Below are 20,164 nucleotides of genomic sequence, written 5' to 3'. Positions count from 1 at the left end.
GCACAGCTGCCAGGGTGATCTTTTGAAAACATAAATTAAATCATGTCACTTTGCCGTTTAACACCCTCCTGGTGCTCCCATCAAACTCAGTATCGAGCCCAAACTCTACAGGGTGATCTCTGAGGCCCCTCAGGAACTAGCCCCTGCTTCTCGGTACACATCTCCTGCCACACTAGCCTCCTTCCTGTTCCTCTAAAGCACCCTGTGGTTCCTACCTCAGGACCTTTGCACTGGCTGCTGCCACTGCCTGGAAGTTCTTCCCCAGATCTGCCCGCAATTTACCCAGCTTAAATATGGCTCTTCGGTGAGAACTTTCTTGACCACCCAATCCGAAGCGGCCCCTGTATCTGTCTCCATGATATCATCTAATTTTATTTTCCATTTTTATTTTTTTATTGTCTTACACCACTAAAATATGAGAGTACCACCTCTGTCTATTCACCATTGTCCTCAGTACCCACACCAGATGCTCAATAAATATTGGTTGAATGAATGAAAATGTTTTCAAAGTACCCAGATTCGTGGGGCATGAGCTAAAGCAACCTCCTTAAACAGGCCTTATTCTCAGCAGCACAGTCCCTTAATGAGACTTTTTAAAATAGGCCGTCACCTTCTCCTGTGGCCTGGTAACGGAGAGCGGCCCACAGCCCTGCCGGCGGGAAAACAAGCGAGTTATTTAGTCTGGGCCAGACTTTCATTCTGTTTATCCACCCCGCTACCTAAACCAGAAACTCTGTGGTGACACACTATACCCTTCCCTTCTCTTACTCCTACTCAATCCATCAGTAAGTCCCACCAACTATCCCTCCTGTGGAGGACATGCCCAAGTCTTCTAGCAGGATCATTCCAACTTCCTTTTTCAGAAAAACTACCTCTCCCCGTTCAGATGAACTTTCAGAAAACTGTTCCTGATATGAAGACCCAAAGCTACGCCAATTAGACATTTCCTCTGAGCATTCTGAATGTAGCAGAATAATAATAAATATAAAAATAATAATAATAATATGATGATGATGATGGAGGAAAAGGCTGGAGATCATTTACTTCCATAGCATGACCTGAGAGAAACCGAAAGACTACTCCAGCCACCAAGATCCCCTCGACTGCCTAATTCCCAGCTGCTCCAAGCCTGGTTCTTCGGGCGTGCCCTCAGCCCTGTGAATTCCCATCAGTACTTCTACAGCATTCTCCTTGTTTGCTTTAGTTGCTAGCCCAAGTCAGTTTCTGTTGTTTGCAACCCAGGAACCCTAATTGAGAATTCTCCTAAATGTTTGCTCGGTCCATCTCTTCTCCATACTCCCCACCAGGACCTCAGCACCAGCCGCCTCACCGGTATCTACGCCTCTGGTCTCCTCACTGCCAAATCCATTCTCCACGAGGGCCCCAACCGTACTTACCTAAAACTCAGATCTGACCATGCCCCCCGCCCCCTGGTCCTGACCAAAAGCTTCCTTCTACCATTCCAGCCTCTTCTCTTGTCATTCCCTGCCTCACCCTTAAAGCTCCAGGAGCTCCAAACTACCAGCTGCTTCCTCACATTTTCCATATGTTTCCTTATCTCTCACCCGACTTCCTCTGCACTGGGATCCCCAGGTAAGGCTGGCCACTTCATAACCATCCTTCAAGCTCCGCTCAGACATCACTGCCATGCTAGGCTGGCTGCCTTCCGTCTCTGCTCGCAAATGTGCACGCCTCACACATGGTCTGCCTTCCCCGCTAATCTGTGAATTTTTTGATGGCAGCCGCCGTGTCATATTCATCTCTCTATCCATACCACATAATAGGCACTGAATACATTTTTGTTAGATGTTAAATGATTAAAACCATAATTCACTCGGAAAGCCCCAGGTTGGATGCAACAACTGTGCTTTCATTTTCCTCCTTTTTAACCACATGCAGAATTACCCTCCAGTGGAGCAACCGAGGGATCAGCCAACGCCCTGCCCATCTTGAGAGATGGTTTCATCGCTTGAGAGTCAGGACGCACGCGGTGTTAACAAACATCGGGGGCTGTTGCTGGTTGTGCTGCCTAATGGTTCTCCATCGCAAAAGGACGTTTCAGACACTCTGACTACATCAGGTTAAGCCTCGAAGGAAGGGCAAAGATGCCACCCACCCCATACCAATGTGGGCGCAGATAGGGAACATGCAAACAAAGATGCAGCAGCCTGTAATCAAGCCAATCTGGGCTTGAGCCTCACGTGGCTCCAGTGTGGGCACACGTGGCTCCAGTGTGGGCACACGTGGAAGGCAGGGCCTCCTCCCCTGACCCAGTGCACAAGGCAGAGCTCCTCCTGTGCCTGAGTTTCCTCGTGAGGAGCGAGGAATGAGATGCTGCCCTAGATTCACTCAGCAAACACAGAGGGGGCACCCGCCATGGGTCTGACCCTAGACAAGGCACCAAAGGTCAAAGGTTACTTAACCGCCCTTCAGATCATACGCAGCAGTGTGGAAAGATCCCTGGACTTCCAATCAGGAACTCCAGCCTCTTAGAATGAAACCATAACCCTGCCTCTTACCCACAAGCTACGGGGCCTCAGAAAAGTTAGTTAACCACCCTTGGCATCAGTTTCCAAATAAGAAAAAATGGGAGTTCCATGAGCTCCAATGTGTAAAGAGTCTGGCATCAAGAAGGGTCCCAGAAATCCGAATTAAGAGGGTCTGCAAAGACCTTAAATGTCCAAAGTTCTCTCTGAGCCACCAGAATTCCTCTCAGTATAAGAACTAGCGCCCCCTTCTGCCACCCACTGAGCACTGCAGAGGCTGTCAGCGCTGGAGCGGGCTGGCAAAGCCAGCAAGACCGCGGACGCGGCGCCACGACCAAGTACCAGCCGTCAGATACCTCTCCCGGGCTGTAGACCCAGGGGCACACTGTCCCTCCCAAAGCCACTTGCTATGGAAAAGAAATTTCTAGATTGCAGCCGAACCCTGCCCAATACTTGGGCGCTTATCAGAGGCCTCCCACTGCGGAGATAACTGTCAAACTCAGCCAAGCAGCTGTCACACGCGCACCCTCACCGCCCCCCCCAACCCCCCATCACCCCTCAGCGAGGAAAGGGAGCCGTGGGTCTCCATCAAGTCCCGCCCATCGTGCGTTCTCCTCGGAACCAGCTGAATGAAATGATTTTCTTCCCACAAAGCCCTTAGGCTGCGCCCTCACTGAAGGCCTGATTACCGGCAATAGTTACAGTCCGAGGTCACAGAAAGGTGATCTCTATGAACAATTCTCAGCGGATTTAGCGCTCCTCCAATAAAATATCCGAGGGATTGGGTTTCCAGAGAGTTTTGTTTTCATTACTCCACTTGGATACAGCCAGTAACCAACATGAGTGTTGAAGACCAGCTTCTCAGTAAACATAGCTGTTTTTCAGGCAGCTACTGCCATGAAAAACCCACATGTCTGCAGTGAGCTCAGAAAGGGGGGGGGAGGGGCGCTCGGCTGGGCCTCCACCAGAGCAGGCTGTGGGGTGAACATGGCCCAGGGGCATCCATCGGGCATTCGTGGGGGCCAGCTGCCTAAGGAACCAGCAAAGCTCTGCGGCTGCTGGAGCCCACGAATAGATCCTTAGCTGGGGTGTCCCAATAGAGCAGCAAGCACAGGAGAGGTCCGAGTTGCCCTCCAGACTTCAGAGCCTCATAGAAACAAGTAGCAAAGAAAATGGGGACTCCACCAACACCTCCTTCTTCACCCCCCAAAGATGAAATAAAAACCACCAACAAGCCAAGGAGGAGAGCTGGAATCAGGCTGGGATGAAAACCGTGTCCTGCTCCAGCCCCAAGACAATTTCACACCAATGGCTTAAAAACCCTTTCCAAAGCTCTGATGCCTAAATTGAAAAAGAGTTTATCTTTTGGACTGAAAGTCAGCAGTTAAAGAAGCAGAGCGTGAAAATCCTAAGAGTTATGAGTTTTCACATTTGCACAAATGGCCTGTGTGTCTGTCCACACAGAGGACAGTAATCTACCCATTCTTCCCAGAGAAGGTCACCTCAACTCTATCCCCGAGGCTGCTCTTATCCACTCTAGAATGTAGTTACTATTACCGCTAATCAGACTTCAGGGGACACAGACACACACGGCCGGCACTGAGCTGCTCTTCTCCGAGCCCAGCAAAGTGTCCTATTCTGCCAAAAATCAAGCGCAGGGCCTGGGGATGGCGCCCCAGTCTTGGCACCCCAGGAACTGCAGGCACCGTTCCCCGGGGCAAAGGGCTTCAACACCAAGGGCAAGGAAGGCGCTTGCCCCACACACTGGTCCGCAAAGGAAAAAGAGCAGAGGGAAATGGTGCTGGGCGTGGGGGCAGAGGGCACACGTGGCTGGCGCCTCGATGCTAAAAAGTGGCCCTCCGTCCACTCTCAGCAACCCCATCCCGTCGGGGTGAGGCGTCCTCCGCTCTCCCTGGCCCCGACGCCGGCCCCAGAACTACCTGCTGCTGCCTAGGCGCCCTCAGGCCAAGTCTGAGGAAGTTCACTCCCCGTCGCGCCAGTCCGGGGAGGCTGGGGCACCCGGTAAACCCAGACTGCCCGGCAGAGTCGGCGCCCGCCTCTGCCCGAGAGCGGGACTCTGGGAGCTGCTGGGGACCCAGGGTTCAGCTGAGTGACAGCCAGGTCCCGGGCTGGGCTGCCGGAGGCCTCCGGGTGATCCCGCGCTCCCCAGGGCCCGCGGACGCCGGGCGGGTGGCAGCGAGGAGCGTGCGCCCCGGAGGGCGAGCAGCCCGCGCCTGGGCTGGAGATGGAGAGAATCCTCCCCCTATCGCCATGACTCCCGGCTTCCCGGATACCTGGAAGCCGCCCCGCTCTCCCACCTGGGCTGCGGTGCAGCTCCCCTCCCTTCCACCGCCCGGGCGCCCGCGGCCGGGGTCGCGCAGACTAGCGGCCACCGGCGCAGGGGACTCGGCGAGCGGCTCCCAGCCTGCAGCCCGCACAGTTCCGGGACACCCGGGTGGGACACCCGCGGCCCTGCCCCGGCCCCACGCCTCGGGGCTGGCGGCCAGCAGCCACCCCCAGGGAGGGCAAGGCAGCTCGGACAACCCCCAGCCCGCCCGGTGCCCTCCGCCAGCGCCAACAGGTATAGGAGGCGTTGTCGCCCGCCCACTCCGGGGCCAGGGGCCCGCGACAGCCGCGGGTTTGGAGTACGGTGCAGAGGGGCGAGGACGGAGGGAAGAGGCGAGGGCGGGAGCGAGCGGGCGGCGGCACTCACCTCTGGCTGGGCCGGGGCCGGCCGCGCGGGCCCGCCGCCCCGAAGCCCGGGTTCCGAGGCGCCTCCGCGCGCGCCGGGGGCTTCCTCCGAGGCCCTCAGGGAGGGGGCGGCGCGGGGGGAGGCGCCGGCGGGCAGCGCTCAGCCTCACGCTCACACCCCCGGCCGGCCGCCGCGGCCCCGCGCCGGCATCCTCGCTGCCGCCGGCTCCCACGGCGCCCCGGGCCGCTCCCCAAGCGCGCGCCGGGGCCGGCGCGAGCCCCTCGTCGGCTCGGAGCGCGATCCGGGCGCGCTCCTCCTGTCCTTGTCCTCGGCTCCCGTCTGGGGACGCTGCCCCGCACCCCCGGCTCGGCGCGCTCCTCTACCCCTCCCGCTCCCGCTGGCCGTGCAGAGCCCCGGCGCGCGGGCTCAGCCCATGTGCGCGGCTGCCTCGCTGCGCCCCGGAGCCCAGTGGCCGAGGCCCCGCCGGAGTTGCGCGCCCTAGAAACTCCATGCAGCTCCGGCCTCCTCCCCGGCTCCTCCCCGGTGGGCCCCCCGGGGCCTTGAGACCGCCCGCGGCGCCGTCCCCGCCCTGCCTTCGCCCGCGTCAGGAGCCGGGGTTCGGGGCGCGCCTCGCCTTGGGGGGTCTGGGAGACACCACCCCCACCCCTCCGCCTTGCCAATGGCTCCCTCGGTTTCCAGGCAGCGCAACCTGAGGAACGCCTCGGCGCGCGCGCACTTACACTCGCGCATACACACACACACACACACACACACGCACGCACTGCACACACAGGCACACGCGCGGGGGGCGAACTGGAGCTTGGCAGACGGTCCTCCTTCCTTCCTCCCCAAAGAAGCTGCCCACGTTAACTCCGGCAAACTGCTGTTCCTCGGTATTGGACAACTTACCCAAGCGCCCCCCACCTTAACTACTTCATCCCCAGGGCCAGGATCACACCTGCATCCGAGCCCGGGGGGAGGGCGGGTGCCGAGTTGAGGTGCCGGTGGCCAAAACTGGGGGAGGAGGAGGGTTCGAGCTGCTCATCCCAGCACCATCTAGGGAGGCAGTTCTGCGGCGATCGCCCACCGACCTCTGATCCCTCTCCCCAGGGCCTGAGAACACGTGGTTTGGCCCCCCATTTCCCTTTCCAAGGTCACAGAATGGATTTGATGAGGGGGAGAGGGTGCTTGGACACAGGTGTGAGCTAGGCATCTCAAAGACCGTCTGCAACCTGCCCTGGCACTGCCCCCTGCCAAGTCCATACCCAGACAGATCCCTTTCCTCCTCTGCCCCGTGCCTCAAGGGCAACCCGTTAGCTTAGAGCCTCCAGTCACCTTTTCTGGTCCCCACCTGTCTACCTCTCGTGTGCCCAGAAGCTGACAGAATACACAGTGCTACTAAGGTTTGTGTCGTCAAAAAAAAGGAAAAGAAAGAAAAGAAAAATCCAAACACCAAGATGCATCTCTCTCTGTCCCACAGACAGAATCAGGCATCTACCAGTCCCTTTCTGCTCCTCCCAAGGGTGCGCCACAGAAGGAACCCACCTAGCTGGAGCAGGCTATCCTTTCCTTACAGCACTCTCTTTTCCAGGGTCCCTAGTTTCTTGCCCCTTTAGGTGGCAGAAAGACTGTGCCACCAGCTCAGAGTCTTCCAATTCCCAGAATCAAAGAAAAGATATATATAAAAATTCTCACACCAATCAGGAGCCAAGCAGGCAATACTGCCATAAGCCTCTGGTCCAAACAACTCAGCAATCACCTCTATTCCTGCTGGGGCAGCTGCCAAGAGAACGTGGGCATTGATGCTAACAGCCAGCGGCACAAGTTAATCAGGGTCCCCTCCTTGTCTGCACCTCCTGGTTTGCAGCCTGGGCGTGGTTCCTCTGAGCCCTCGTAGCACTCATTGCTGGTACCATACCTTTGGCATTTAGCATTTGCTACCTTGTATTCTTACCATCTTTTCTTGTACCTGCCCTACTTCCAAAATTATCTCCTTAAGCCATTGGCTGAATCCTACCTACCTAGTTCAGAGATGTATCAATACAGAGAAGGCACTTCCAAGAGTTTCCCTGAAGGGTCACGGGCAGATGAACTAAAAGAGTGGATAGAGTCTCAGAATGATCTTTCCCACCAATCTCTTAGTTTGGATGAAAGCTGCATCTTCTAGTAATCTGTTGCCTCTGGAGCAGTGGTTCTGTCGTTTTCTGGATGGCAACCAAGTCACCAAAGTCCCTTAAGCAAGTCTATATACACACATGGAGTTCCTGGTAGAAAGTAGATTTAACCATGTAACCAGAGCAGGACACATATGTCAGATCTCTGCCCTCACTGCCTGTGTGAATTTGGGCAAATTGTTGGTTCTCTCTAAATCTCACTGTCCTCATCTGTCAAATGGGGATAATTAGAGTATCTACTCCATAAGGTTGTCGTAAACATTAAGTGTGATAACCTGAAATAGCAGTTCACTCAGTTAACTCAGCTCCAGGCATAGGAAGTGTTCAACAAATGCTGGCTGTTGTCATTATTCACGAGTAGTTAACACATGTCAAAGACATTACCTTGAGGGAAAAACATCAAGGACCTCAATGGACATCAAGGACTAGGAAGCCAGGTGGCCGACATTGGTGAGCGCACTAAATAGAGTTTCCTGGTCCTCGCCAACCATGACCATTTTGAGACTTACAGGTTAAGAGGGTTGCAGGTTCTCAGGCCCTGGTACCCTTGCTCCAACTTTTATTTATCTGTTCCATATATATTTATTAAGGGTCAAAATGCGTCAGCGCCTTCCTGTTAAATTGCCAAAGAAAATCTTGTACCAAATATCAGAATGGAAGCTAAAACCAACATGGAACAAAATGGGTTCCATGCATTTGTACCTTGATGTGGCATTAAGTACTCTCTCCAACCCAGAATAATACAGCCCTCCAGGAAACAGCTGGGAGTAATCATTAACTTTGTTCTATCACCTGCCTCTAGCTTTGGGACTCAGAGTTATACAAATCAGACACCTGGACAACTGCTACCTTACCAAGTGGTAAACATTTTCTAATATGGTCAAAGTCATTGCCATCTCTACCTCAGCCTTTCCCCTGTCTTTCCTTCTTTTGTTTTACCTGAAATAGCAGTTCTACATAATAACTACAGTAACTACATCTACTTCAAGTGCCCAAGACAGTCAAGGGTAGAGGGGGATGAAGGGGTCTGTTGCATTCTGAAGAGAAATAGGCAGAAAAAGGAAAAATCATTTGGGTACGTGCTGGAGGGTAACATTTTTCATGTATCCTATCAAAATGCGGACAATGGAATGCATTGGCTTCTTTACAACACACATTCTCTACTTTGTGGCAGGAGGTTTTAGAGTGGTTTGTTGGGCAGCAACAGATAACCAGAACAAAATTCAGTATCTGAAAGTAGACTGGTGCTGTAACAAACACTTAAAACGCTGGCTTTGGGATTGGACGACAAGCAGAAGTGCCTCGGAAGTCTGTCAGTGAAAGCTGCAAGGGCCTCAGGAAGACTCTTGGAAATGACTTGAAGGACACCGAGAAAACTGTTCCTGGAAGCTGGGAAAGAGAGCACCTGAGCCATGTACTGGTGGGTCACTTAGCAAAACAGTTGCCTGTAGTAATGTGACAGATGAGAAGGCTACCTAATGAACTCATGGATCTGACTAGAAGAGTTCCAAGTAGAGCACAGAAGGAGCCAAGTGAGTTTTTCTAGATGCCTATGATAAAAGACAAGCAGAGATGAATTAAAGCAGAAATCATTCCATTTTTCTGAGTAGAATTTAGAGGAAATAGAAAGAACCAGGACTTGCTGTGTTCGAGAGGAGAACTGTTCCTCATTCTGACATCTCCAGGCAAAAACATTCAAATCCAGGGCAGTAAAATGTGGTCTCCAGATAAAGATTAAGTTAGGGATGGTGCAGTCAAATCCTTTGTTAAGACCTCACACATATTTAAGGGCAGGCCTAAAAGAGCTTTCAAGAATCTTAGAGACACGGTCCCTCAGCAGCCTTACCAGGGGCTGAAAATAGAGAAGGGCCTATTCTTAAGGGGGTGTGTAAGTGTAGTTTTTCTCTAATGGATGGATTCCAGTTTAAATCACAGGAAGCCCTCAATGTTTTTAAAGAAAACATACCAGTTTGGGGCTGAAAGGGACAGAGACAGTACAAAAGGAAAGGAGGCCTTTGGATCTCCGACCATCCATGGACAATAAACGTGCTGCAAACAGGAGTTATTTCTTATGAGAGAGGGAGAACGGCTGAGAGCGGAACCAAGAGCCCAAAAGATGAGGCCAAGAGCTGTGAAGAATCATTCCCAAGAGGCAGAGCTGGGCCTTAATTATGGAACCGATGACACATTCCCAGCTGGATTTCAGAATTGCTATGAACCAGTGTGACTGCTACAGGAAACACCACTCACATCCTCCCTTATTGAATGGGGTGTCTGTTGCAGTTACTATATCTCTGCGTCACAGGTGTGTGGAGGGTATTTAGTGAAGAGGAAGGAGGAGCTCACAGATCTTCAGATTGAGAATAACCTCCCATGAACCTGCTTTAAATGAACTGATCCATGACCTCAAACCACAAGGAGATGAGACTTTTGGAACTTTTGGATGTGTCTGGGTATGTTTCATGTTAGAAGAATGTAAATAATGCTTGACTGAAGGTGAATTTTTTACCATGCTGCATTAAATATGGCTGGACATTCTTTAATATTCCTGTCATCAAGTTGGGATCTACATCGCTCTTCCCTTGAATCTGGACAGGATATGTTACTTCTTTAATCGAATAAAGAAGTTATTTTGTGCCAGTTTCCAGGCTTAGGACTTAAACTGGAAGCTTTTATTTCCTGTCTCTTGGAACACTCTCTTAGAGCCCTAAGGCACCATGTAAGAAGTCCAATTACCCAGAGTCTGCCATGCTGCAAGGCAGCCCAAGCTAGCTGTGTGGAGGATAGGAAGTAGCAAGGTAATAAAGGAGAAATGGAGAGGGGGAGGAAGAGGGAAAGATAGAGATAGATATCTGGCCAGTCCCCAGCTATTCTAGCCCCTGCTGTAAGAGTCTTCCCAGCTGAGGACCCAGATATTATAGGGCAGAAAGACACCATCCACACTGTGCCCTGTCTGAATTTCTGACCCACAGACTAAAAGGGGTAGTAATACATTGATGTTTTAAGCCATTTAATTTTGGGGTGATTTGTTATGCAGCAGTAGATAACCAGAAAAATTTGCTAACTTGGAAAGATTTCCAAACTATATTGTAAAGTGAAAAAAGCAAATTGCAAAATAACGTGCATGATACCATTTTTGAAAAAGAAAACTTTGTACATAGTGTCCATAAATATCGGGTTGGCCAAAAAGTTCACTCAGATTTTTCTGTAAGATGTTACATAATATTATTGGAATGCTATCTGTTACCTAACCAACCCTGGAGAATCAGTATTAAGGAGACTTCTACTTTTTAGATATATATTATATGAATGTTCTACAACAAATATTTTTAATATTGGTTTAATTTTTTTAAATGAGGAAAATATCCTGTATTTATTTTTTTTCAAAGCAATAAACATGTAGTGTATACTTATGAAAAGAATAACACAATCTCTGCCTTTAAAAAAACAAAAGGTTTACTCTGTGACTGGATTGTTAATGAAAAGAGATTATATTGACACATATGCTGATAATTCTTTTGATTTCTAGGATAAGAAAATTTAAGTTATCAACAAACAAAAACAAATTATCAACAAAGGCAAAAAAAGATTGGCTTCAAGAGTGTATGTAACACTAGATCACAGATGAAAAATGAAACAATGAAGAGAGGATAATTGGTCTCACCCAGGGCTTATACATTCATTTAAGTTGTTAACATGTATGAAAGTAAGAGAAAAATATTTTCCAAATGAAACAGGTAAGAAAATAAATGGCTTTTTTACATATTCTGGAAAAAATACTCAAAGACTTGTATTAGCCAATTAAAAAAATGGAATCAAAGTTAAGAGCTTGAGAATGGGGCCAAGAAGCCAGAGAGAAGGAAAGGGCATTGATGTGAACCTGACATTCTCTGCTGCCTTTGCTTTTGAAACATTAGCTGATTTCCAAGTAGCATTGGACCAAAAGGCCAAAAGATAATAATATCTCAGAGATTTTGAGAATATCACAGGCTTAGAGAGAAAATAATCAGGTTGCAGTGCTACCAAGACAGTCAGGACCTGAGGGACTAAAACCCAAGGAAAGACAACCTCAGAAAAGTGAATGTATTATTCTGCTCCACTTTCCTCCTAAAGGCATTTGCCTCATTTTAAACTGCACAGAGTGAAAGGCAAAGAAAAGAAATCAAGCAGCAGCTAAGTGGCTACACAATGAAGAATACTCAGGAATCTCACAATACCAGCAGAACAAAAATTGGACTTTAGAACCTTCCAAGAAGGAAGGGCACAAATACACACCCTAAGGTTCTAGTTGAGGCTCCTGAAAGACTATATGCATTAGGATGAACAGAAAACCAGAAGCTTTCAGAGAATCAAATCCATCTTCAAATTACCTCAATTATTGATTAGTAAAAGGTGATCTACACCTATCCTAACTGCCTGCCAGATGAAAATTGAAATCTGAGGGGAGAGAACAACATGTAGAACCACAACAATGTTTCAAATGTAATATCTGGCATTTAATAAAAAATTGCCAAACATGCCAGGGGACAAGGCCAAATTGAGAAAAATCAAGAGGAAAAGAAACAGACAGTAAAAACATAGGTGATCCACATATTGGAGTTATATAAAACAAACGTTAAAACGATTGTGATAAATGTTCAAGAAAATGAATGATAAGACAAAGAAATTAACCAGGGAAGAACTAGAATTTATTTTAAAAACAGAATAAAATAGTAATTCTAGAACAACAACAAAGAAAATGTATTCAGTAGGTCTTCTTAAAGCAGAACCAACACAGCAAAAGAGATCAGTGAACTGTTAATTAGGTCAAGAGACAATATCTTACTGAAGTATCTTTCCTCTCTTCAGAGGAAAGAATGAAAAATAGCGAAAAGAGCTTGAGAGATACATAGAACATCATGAATAGTCAAACATGTAATTGAAGTCTGAAAAAAAGGGGGAGAGACAGGATGTGGTAGATGCAATCTTGGCTGAGAATTTTCCAAAAACTGATTAAGCTACAGATTCAGGAAGTCCTAATAACTCCAAGCAGGATAGGTACAAAGAAAGGCACACATAGGCAATCATAATTACATTTCTAAAAACCAATGACAAAATAGTAAAAGAAGCCAGTCCCTCCCACCTTTGCGCGCCCACATGCACACACACACACACACAAACACTGTACTTTCAAAGGAACAACAGATGACTTCTCAACAGAAATGACAAAAGTTAGTATAACTTACAACCATCAGTATAATTTTGATGTGCTAAAAGAAAATAACTGTTCCTCTAAAATTCTGAATGCAGTGAAAATATTTATTAAAAAGGAAGCTGAGGAATTTTTGCTTCTGAGCTACTACCAGACTTGCCCCCCACTGTTAACAACTAGAAAACTATATATAAAAATATATAAATTAACTGTTTTCAATAATTGGACAATAGCCAGTGAAGGACTGTAATCCATATGAGAACAGAAATAAATGAGATGAAAAACAGAGCTGGACGAATCAGACTCCCTGACTTCAGACTATACTACAAAGCTACAGTAATCAAGACAATATGGTACTGGCACAAAAAGAGAAATACAGATCAATGCAACAGGATAGAAAGCCCAGGGATAAACCCACACACTTATGGTCAACTAATCTATGACAAAGGAGGCAAGGATATACAATGGAGAAAAGACAGTCTCTTCAATAAGTGGTGCTGGGAAAACTGGACAGCTACATGTAAAAGAATGAAATTAGAACATTCCCTAACACCATACACAAAAATAAACTCAAAATGGATTAAAGACCTAAACGTAAGACCGGACACTATAAAACTCTTAGAGGACAACATAGGAAGAACACTCTTTGACATAAATCACAGCAAGATCTTTTTTGACCTACCTCCCAGAGTAATGGAAATCAAAACAAAAATAAACAAATGGGACCTAATGAAACTTAAAAGCTTTTGCACAGCAAAGGAAACTATAAACAAGATGAAAAGACAACCCTCAGAATGGGAGAAAATATTTGCAAACGAATCAATGGACAAAGGATTAATCTCCAAAATACATAAACAGCTCATGCAGCTCAATATTAAAAAAATAAACAACCCAATCCAAAAATGGGCAGAAGACCTAAATAGACATTTCTCCAAAGAAGACATACAGATGGCCAAGAAGCACATGAAAAGCTGCTCAACATCACTATTCATTAGAGAAATGCACATCAAAACTACAATGAGGTATCACCTCACACCAGTTAAAATGGGCATCATCAGAAAATCTACAAACAACAAATGCTGGAGAGGGTATGGAGAAAAGGGAACACTCTTGCACTGTTGGTGGGAATGTAAATTGATACACCCACTATGGAGAACAGTATGGAGGTTCCTTAAAAAACTAAAAATAGAATTACTATATGACCCAGCAATCCCACTACTGGGCATATACCCAGAGAAAACCATAATTCAAAAAGATACATACACCCCAATGTTCACTGCAGCACTATTTACAATAGCCAGGACATGGAAGCAACCTAAATGCCCATCGACAGACGAATGTATAAAGAAGATGTGGTACATATACACAATGGAATATTACTCAGCCATAAAAAGGAATAAAATTGGGTCATTTGTAGAGACGTGGATGGACCTAGAGACTGTTACACAGAGTGAAGTACGTCAGAAAGAAAAAAACAAATATCGTATATTAACGGATATATGTGGAATCTAGAAAAATGGTACAGATGAACCAGTTTGCAAGGCAGAAATAGAGACATAGATGTAGAGAACAAACGTATGGACACCAAGGGGGGAAAGTGAGGGTGAGGTGGTGGTGGGATGAATTGGGAGATTGGGATTGACATATATACACTGATATGTATAAAATAGATAACTAATAAGAACCTGCTGTATAAAAAATAAATTAATTAAATTAAATTTTTTTAAAAAAAGAAGAAAGAAATGAGATGAGCCCTACTCTCTTCCTGGATTCTTCCCAGCTCTCTGCCTGGATTCATCTTCTGTACACTGTAAAGGGAAAAGAAACCAAAGCACAGCACAGTGGTCTCACTGAGTTGAGGAAACAGAGATCACACTTGATGGAGGCTTAGGTAGCTGGAATTTGTCAGGTAGAAAACTGGAGAGAGAAAACTATGCAGCAAATAGCTGAGAAAATCTTCATAGGGATTCCCTTGAGTTCTTGGTTGATAACTAAGATGTACAGTCACAGGATAAAATTCCACGAGGTCAGGCAAAGAACAGCTGGTAGAGAGCTGTAAGCTGAACAATTCCTAGAGATAAGAAAGAACTGGAAGACATGTAAGTTCTGATGAGCCTGAGTGGACAAAATACCTGGGATTCTGGTAGAGACCCCAGGTAGATTGTACCTTAGAAGTAGGACTGAACTAGCATTAGAATAGAATTTATTCTAGTACTATAACCAAGCTTAAAAAAAAATCATCAAATGGATCAAGCTAATTCTCAAGTAGCTTATTTGCCTAACAAACTTCAAAACTCTTTAAGAACAACAACAAAATCCAGAAATTCTAGTGTAACATTCACAGCATTCATAGACAAAGAAGCAGAAATAACAGGAATAATGGAATTAGCTAATGGGGGCTTTCATATAGCTATTATAAATATGTTCAAGGATTTAAAGGAAAATATAAACACTATAAATAAAGGAGTGGAAATTATTTTGAGAGCAAATAAAATTCTGGAGCTGAAAAATATAGTATTTAGTATTAAAAAGTTGCCTGATGGACTTAATATAAGATTAGATGCTGTAGAAAAAAAAGACAAGTGAGCTTTCAGACATAGCAATAGAAACAGAAACACACAGAGAAAAATGGTTGAAAAAAATAGAGCTCAGTGAACTGTGAGACAATATCAAGCAATACTGATAACATATGTTCAATTTCAATACCTTGAGTCTGTGTGTGTGGTGAGGAAGTTAGGCAGAAAAAAATTTTTTGAATAACTAATGCCTCAGATTTTTCAAATTTGATAAAAGCTATAAATACACAGATCCAACTGGCTTAATGTACTCCAAATAGGAAGAACACAAGGACGACCACTCCAATGTACCCCATAATTAAGCTGCTGAAAACCAGTGGCAAAGAGAAAACCTTAAAGCATCCAGAAAAATAGGGCACGTTCTATCAGGAGAACAGAGGTAGGAATCAACTAACTTCTTTTCACAAATAATGCAATCCAGAAGACAGTGAAACAGCATCTGAAGTGCTGAAAAAGAAAACAAAAACAAACAAAAATATCTAGAATTCTCTATCCAGCACTCTACTCAAAACTCTGCAATGGCCTATATGTGAAAAGAATCTAAAAAGAGTGGATATATGTATATGTATAACTGATTCACTTTGCTGTACACCTGAAACTAACACAACATTGTAAATCAACTATACTCCAATAAAATTAAAAAATAAAAATAATAAAATAAAATAAAATATCACATTTCCAAATTCAAAATAAAAAAAAGAAGCCATAGAATTCTCTATCCAGCAAAAATATTCCCCAAATTTGAAGATGAAATAGTTTTTCAGATAAACAAAAAGTAAAAGAGTTTATAGCTATCAGGCTGAAGTAAAATGATAACCATTAGAAACTCAAGAATGAGGACAGTTGGACATAGTAAATATCTGAGTAAATATAAACAATATGGTTTTCTCAGTTTTAAGTTTCTCTAAAAGATAATTGACTGTTTAAAGCAAAAATAATACCAATGTACTACAGAATTTATAATAAATGTATAAATAAAATGTGTATGACAATAACAGCACAAAGGATGGGAAGGAAGAAATGGAAGTATACTGTTATAAGATACATTGTCCATGAAGTAGTATAATATTATTTGACATTAGACTGCTATATGTTGAAGGTCCATATAGTAAACCCTAGAGCACAAAGAGATAGCAAACAATCTCCAATAGAGGAGATTAAATGGGATATTTGAAAAATAGTTAATGCTAAAGAAGGCATGAAAAGAGGAAAAAGTAGAGATGGGACAAATAGAAAATGAACAGCAGAATAATAAATTGATACCTAAATATGTTGTTAATTACATTTAATTTAAAGAGTCTAATGCTACAGTTAAAGGACAGAGAACATCAGTCTGGATAAAAATACAGTAAGATGCAACTATAGACTATTGACAAGATACACTCTTTAAATATACAAACACAGATAGGTTAAAAGTACAAGGATAGAAAAATACATACCATGAGAATATTAATCATGAGACTTCTGGAACAGCTATATTAATATTGGCCAAGATGTATTGCCAGACATAAATAGCGTTAATTCATAATGATAAAGAGCCAATTCATTAAGAAAATATAGTAATCCAAAACGTACCCATAACAAAGCTTTTAAAATACATGAAGCACAATATATGAAGAAAACAACAAATCCACAAACATAGTGGGAGACTTTAACACACCTCCCTCAGCATAGATAAAACATGTAAAGATACAGAAGACTTGTCAAACACTAGCAAATAACTTGACCAAATTGAATTTATAAAGCACTGCATTAGCAACTGTGGGATACATAATCTTTTCAAGTACACATGGAATGTTCATAGAAGACCATATGTTGGGCCTCAGGAGGATTCTCAATAAATTCCAAAATATTGAGATCATACAGAAAACATTCTCTGACCACAATGGAAATAAATTAGAAATCAATAAGATACTTAGAACATGCTCATATATTTTATAAGTAAAACACAGTTTTACATAATGCACAAGCCAAAGAATAAAAAACAAAGGAAGTTTAAAAAAATTTTAGACTGAATGAAATGAAAATGCAATTTGTGGAATGCAGCTAGAACAGTGCTTAGAGGGAAAATTATAGCTTAAAATGTTTATTTTAGAAAAAGATGAAAGGTTTAAAACCAATATTCTAAGATTCCACTCTCAGAACTAGGAAAAGAGCAAATTAAACCCCAAGAAAATAGAAGGAAGGAAATAATAAAGATAAGAACAGAAATCAATAAAATAGAAAATGTACCAATAATAGAGAAAATGTCAATGAAATTGATAAATCTCTAACCTGATTTTAAAATCTGGAGAAAATACAAATTACCCAGATCAGGCCTAATGGAAGGGGCTTCACTATAGATCCTAAAGACATTAAAAATAACAAGGGACTATTATAAATAACTTTATTCCAAAAAACTTGACAACTTAGACACAATAGAAAAATTCCTTGAAAAATACAAAATAACAAAACAGATCCAAGAAGAGATAGAAAATATGAATCGTTTTATATCTTTTAAAGAAATTTAATTCATAATTAATAAGCTCTTCCTTCTAAACACAAAAACAAATCCCTTCATGCCCAGATGACTTCTCTGTTGAATCCTAACACACATTTAATAAAGAACAAATACCAATCTTATAAAAATCTTTCATAAAATACAATAACACAGGGGCTTCCCTGGTGGCGCAGTGGTTGAGAGTCTGCCTGCCAATGCCGGGGACACGGGTTCGAGCCCTGGTCTGGGAAGATCCCACATGCCGTGAAGCAGCTGGGCCCGTGAGCCACAACTACTGAGCCTGTGCTCCGCAACAAGAGAGGCCACGATAGTGAGAGGCCCGCGCACCACGATGAAGAGTGGCCCCCGCTTGACACAACTAGAGAAAGCCCTCGCACAGAAATGAAGACCCAACACAGCCATAAATAAATAAATAAATAAATAAAAATTAAAAAAAAAAAATACAATAACACATCTCAAGTCATTTTATGAGGCCAATATTACCCCATTACCAAAATCAGATAAAGGCTTTATAAGAAAATAAAATAAATATAAATGCAAAAGCTTTAACAGTATAGTAGCAAATGGAACCCAGCAATGTATAAAAAGGATAATACGTCTTTTGGCAAAGTGGGGTTTTTCCCAGGCCGGCAAAGTTGGTTTAAATTTTAAAAAATTAATCAGTGTAATTTATCATATTCAGAGAAGAAAAAAATCATGATCATCTTAATGCATGCATGAAGAGCATTTGACAAAGCTCAACACCCATGCACAATTAAAAATTCTCAGAAAAGTTGGAATAGGAGGGAATTTCCTCAACTTGATAAAGGGCATTATGAAAAATGGACAGCAACCATCATACCAAATAGTCAAAGACTGAATGTGTCCCTGTAAAACCAGGAACAAGACTTCTATTGAACATTTGTTGGGGTCTCCAGCCAGTGAAGTAAGTCAATTAAAATAAATAAAATGCATACCAATTGGTAAGAAAAAAGTAAAACTGTTTTACTCAAAGTCAATATGATTGTATATGTAGAGAATCTTAAGGAATCTACCAGAAAAAGCTTTTAGAACTAAATAAGTGACTTTAGCAAGGGCGCAGAATACAAGATCAATACCACAAATAAGCAACTGGAAAATGAAATTGGAAAAATAGCACCATTCACAATAGTATCAAAAACATGAAATATTAGGGTTACGTTTAACAAAATAAGTCCAAGATCTGTATGCTAAAAACTACAAAACACTGCTGAGAGAAATTTTAAAAGATCGAAAATAAATGAAGAGATACAACATGTTCATGATTTAGAGTTTTGACATTTTTAAGATGTTAATTCTCCCCCAAATTGATCTTTAGGTTCAACATAATCCAAGTCAAAATGCCAGAAAGCTTTTCCTCAGAATGTGACAAGCTGGTTCTAAAATTTATATACAAATGCAAAGGACATATAATAGCCAAAACAATTTTTAAAAAGAAGAAAGTTGGAAAGGACTACCTGATTTTAAGACTTACTATAAAGCTAATTAAGAGAGCGTGGTTTTGGCAAAAGAATAGATGTATAGACCCAAGGAAATAATATTATAGACCAGGAATAGATCTACAGGTACGTGATCAATTGACTTTCGACAAAATTGCCAAGTGAATTCAATGCGGGAAAAGCTAGTCTTTTCATCAAATTCTGCTGGAGTTTATTCATGTAGAAATAAATGAACTTTGATACTTACCTTATCCCATACACAAAAAATAACTCAAAATTAGATCATAAACCTAAATAATAAATGCTAAAGCCACAGAACCTTTAAAAGAAAACATAGGAGAAAAATCTTTGCAACTTGGAGAAGGCAGAAATTTCTTAAATAGGACACAAAAAGCACAAATTATAAAAGGAAAATATTGATAGTTTTACTTCATCAAAATTAAAATCTTTTACTCTTCATCAGACACCTTTGAAAAAATGAAAAGAGCCACAAATAGGAAAAATTGGGAATTCCCTGGCAGTCCAGTGGTTAGGAGTTGGCACTTTCACTGCCATGGCCTGGGTTCAATCCCTGGTCGGGGAACTAAGATCCCACAACCCATGCAGTGCGGCCAAAAAAAAAAAGTTCACAGATTATTTATCATTTCCAAAAAAAAAAAAAAAGCCACAGATAGGGAAAAATTATGTATATATAATTTATATTTATATATTATATATAATTTATATTTATATATTATATATAATTTATATTTATATATTATATATAATGCTATATATCTGGCAAAGAACTTGAATTAAGACTATATCAAGAAATCCTGCAACTCAATAAAATGAAAATAAACAACTCAGTTTTTAAATGGGCAAATGATAGAACAATACTTCACAAGATAGAGGAAAGCATGCTGAACATTGTTAGTCATCAGGGAATGCAAATTAAAACCACAATGGAATACTACTACACAACCAGTAGAATGGATAAATTTTAAACACCTGACAGTACCAAGCGTTGCCAAAAATATGGGGCAACTAGAACTCTCATACAATGTTGTTGGGAATGTAAATAATCAAATAATTTTGAAAAACTATCA

The 20,164-nt window shown here is 43.3% G+C and overlaps 1 protein-coding gene and 1 long non-coding RNA gene across 15 annotated transcripts in view; one reads left to right on the top strand and one right to left on the bottom strand.

Annotated features, from left to right (window-relative positions):
- The window catches only part of LOC309646299, a 181,392-nt gene that overhangs the window by 28,334 nt on the left and 132,894 nt on the right, over nt 1-20,164 (top strand). The window lies entirely within an intron of this gene.
- The window catches only part of CALN1 (calneuron 1), a 477,883-nt gene that overhangs the window by 383,571 nt on the left and 74,148 nt on the right, over nt 1-20,164 (bottom strand). For 2 of the 14 annotated variants that reach the window (XM_082432422.1, XM_082432424.1), the window contains exon 1: nt 5,200-5,329. The exons of the other annotated variants lie outside the window; for them this stretch is intronic. The gene's annotated coding sequence lies outside the window, so the exon portion shown is untranslated. Of the gene's footprint in view, nt 1-5,199; nt 5,330-20,164 lie in introns of those variants that run through there. 14 annotated transcript variants of the gene reach the window in all.

The sequence above is a fragment of the Balaenoptera physalus genome (assembly GCF_965194825.1).
Source record: "Balaenoptera physalus genome assembly, chromosome: 16".
NCBI lineage: Eukaryota > Metazoa > Chordata > Mammalia > Artiodactyla > Balaenopteridae > Balaenoptera > Balaenoptera physalus.
This window is presented reverse-complemented; position numbering and strand designations above follow the sequence as displayed.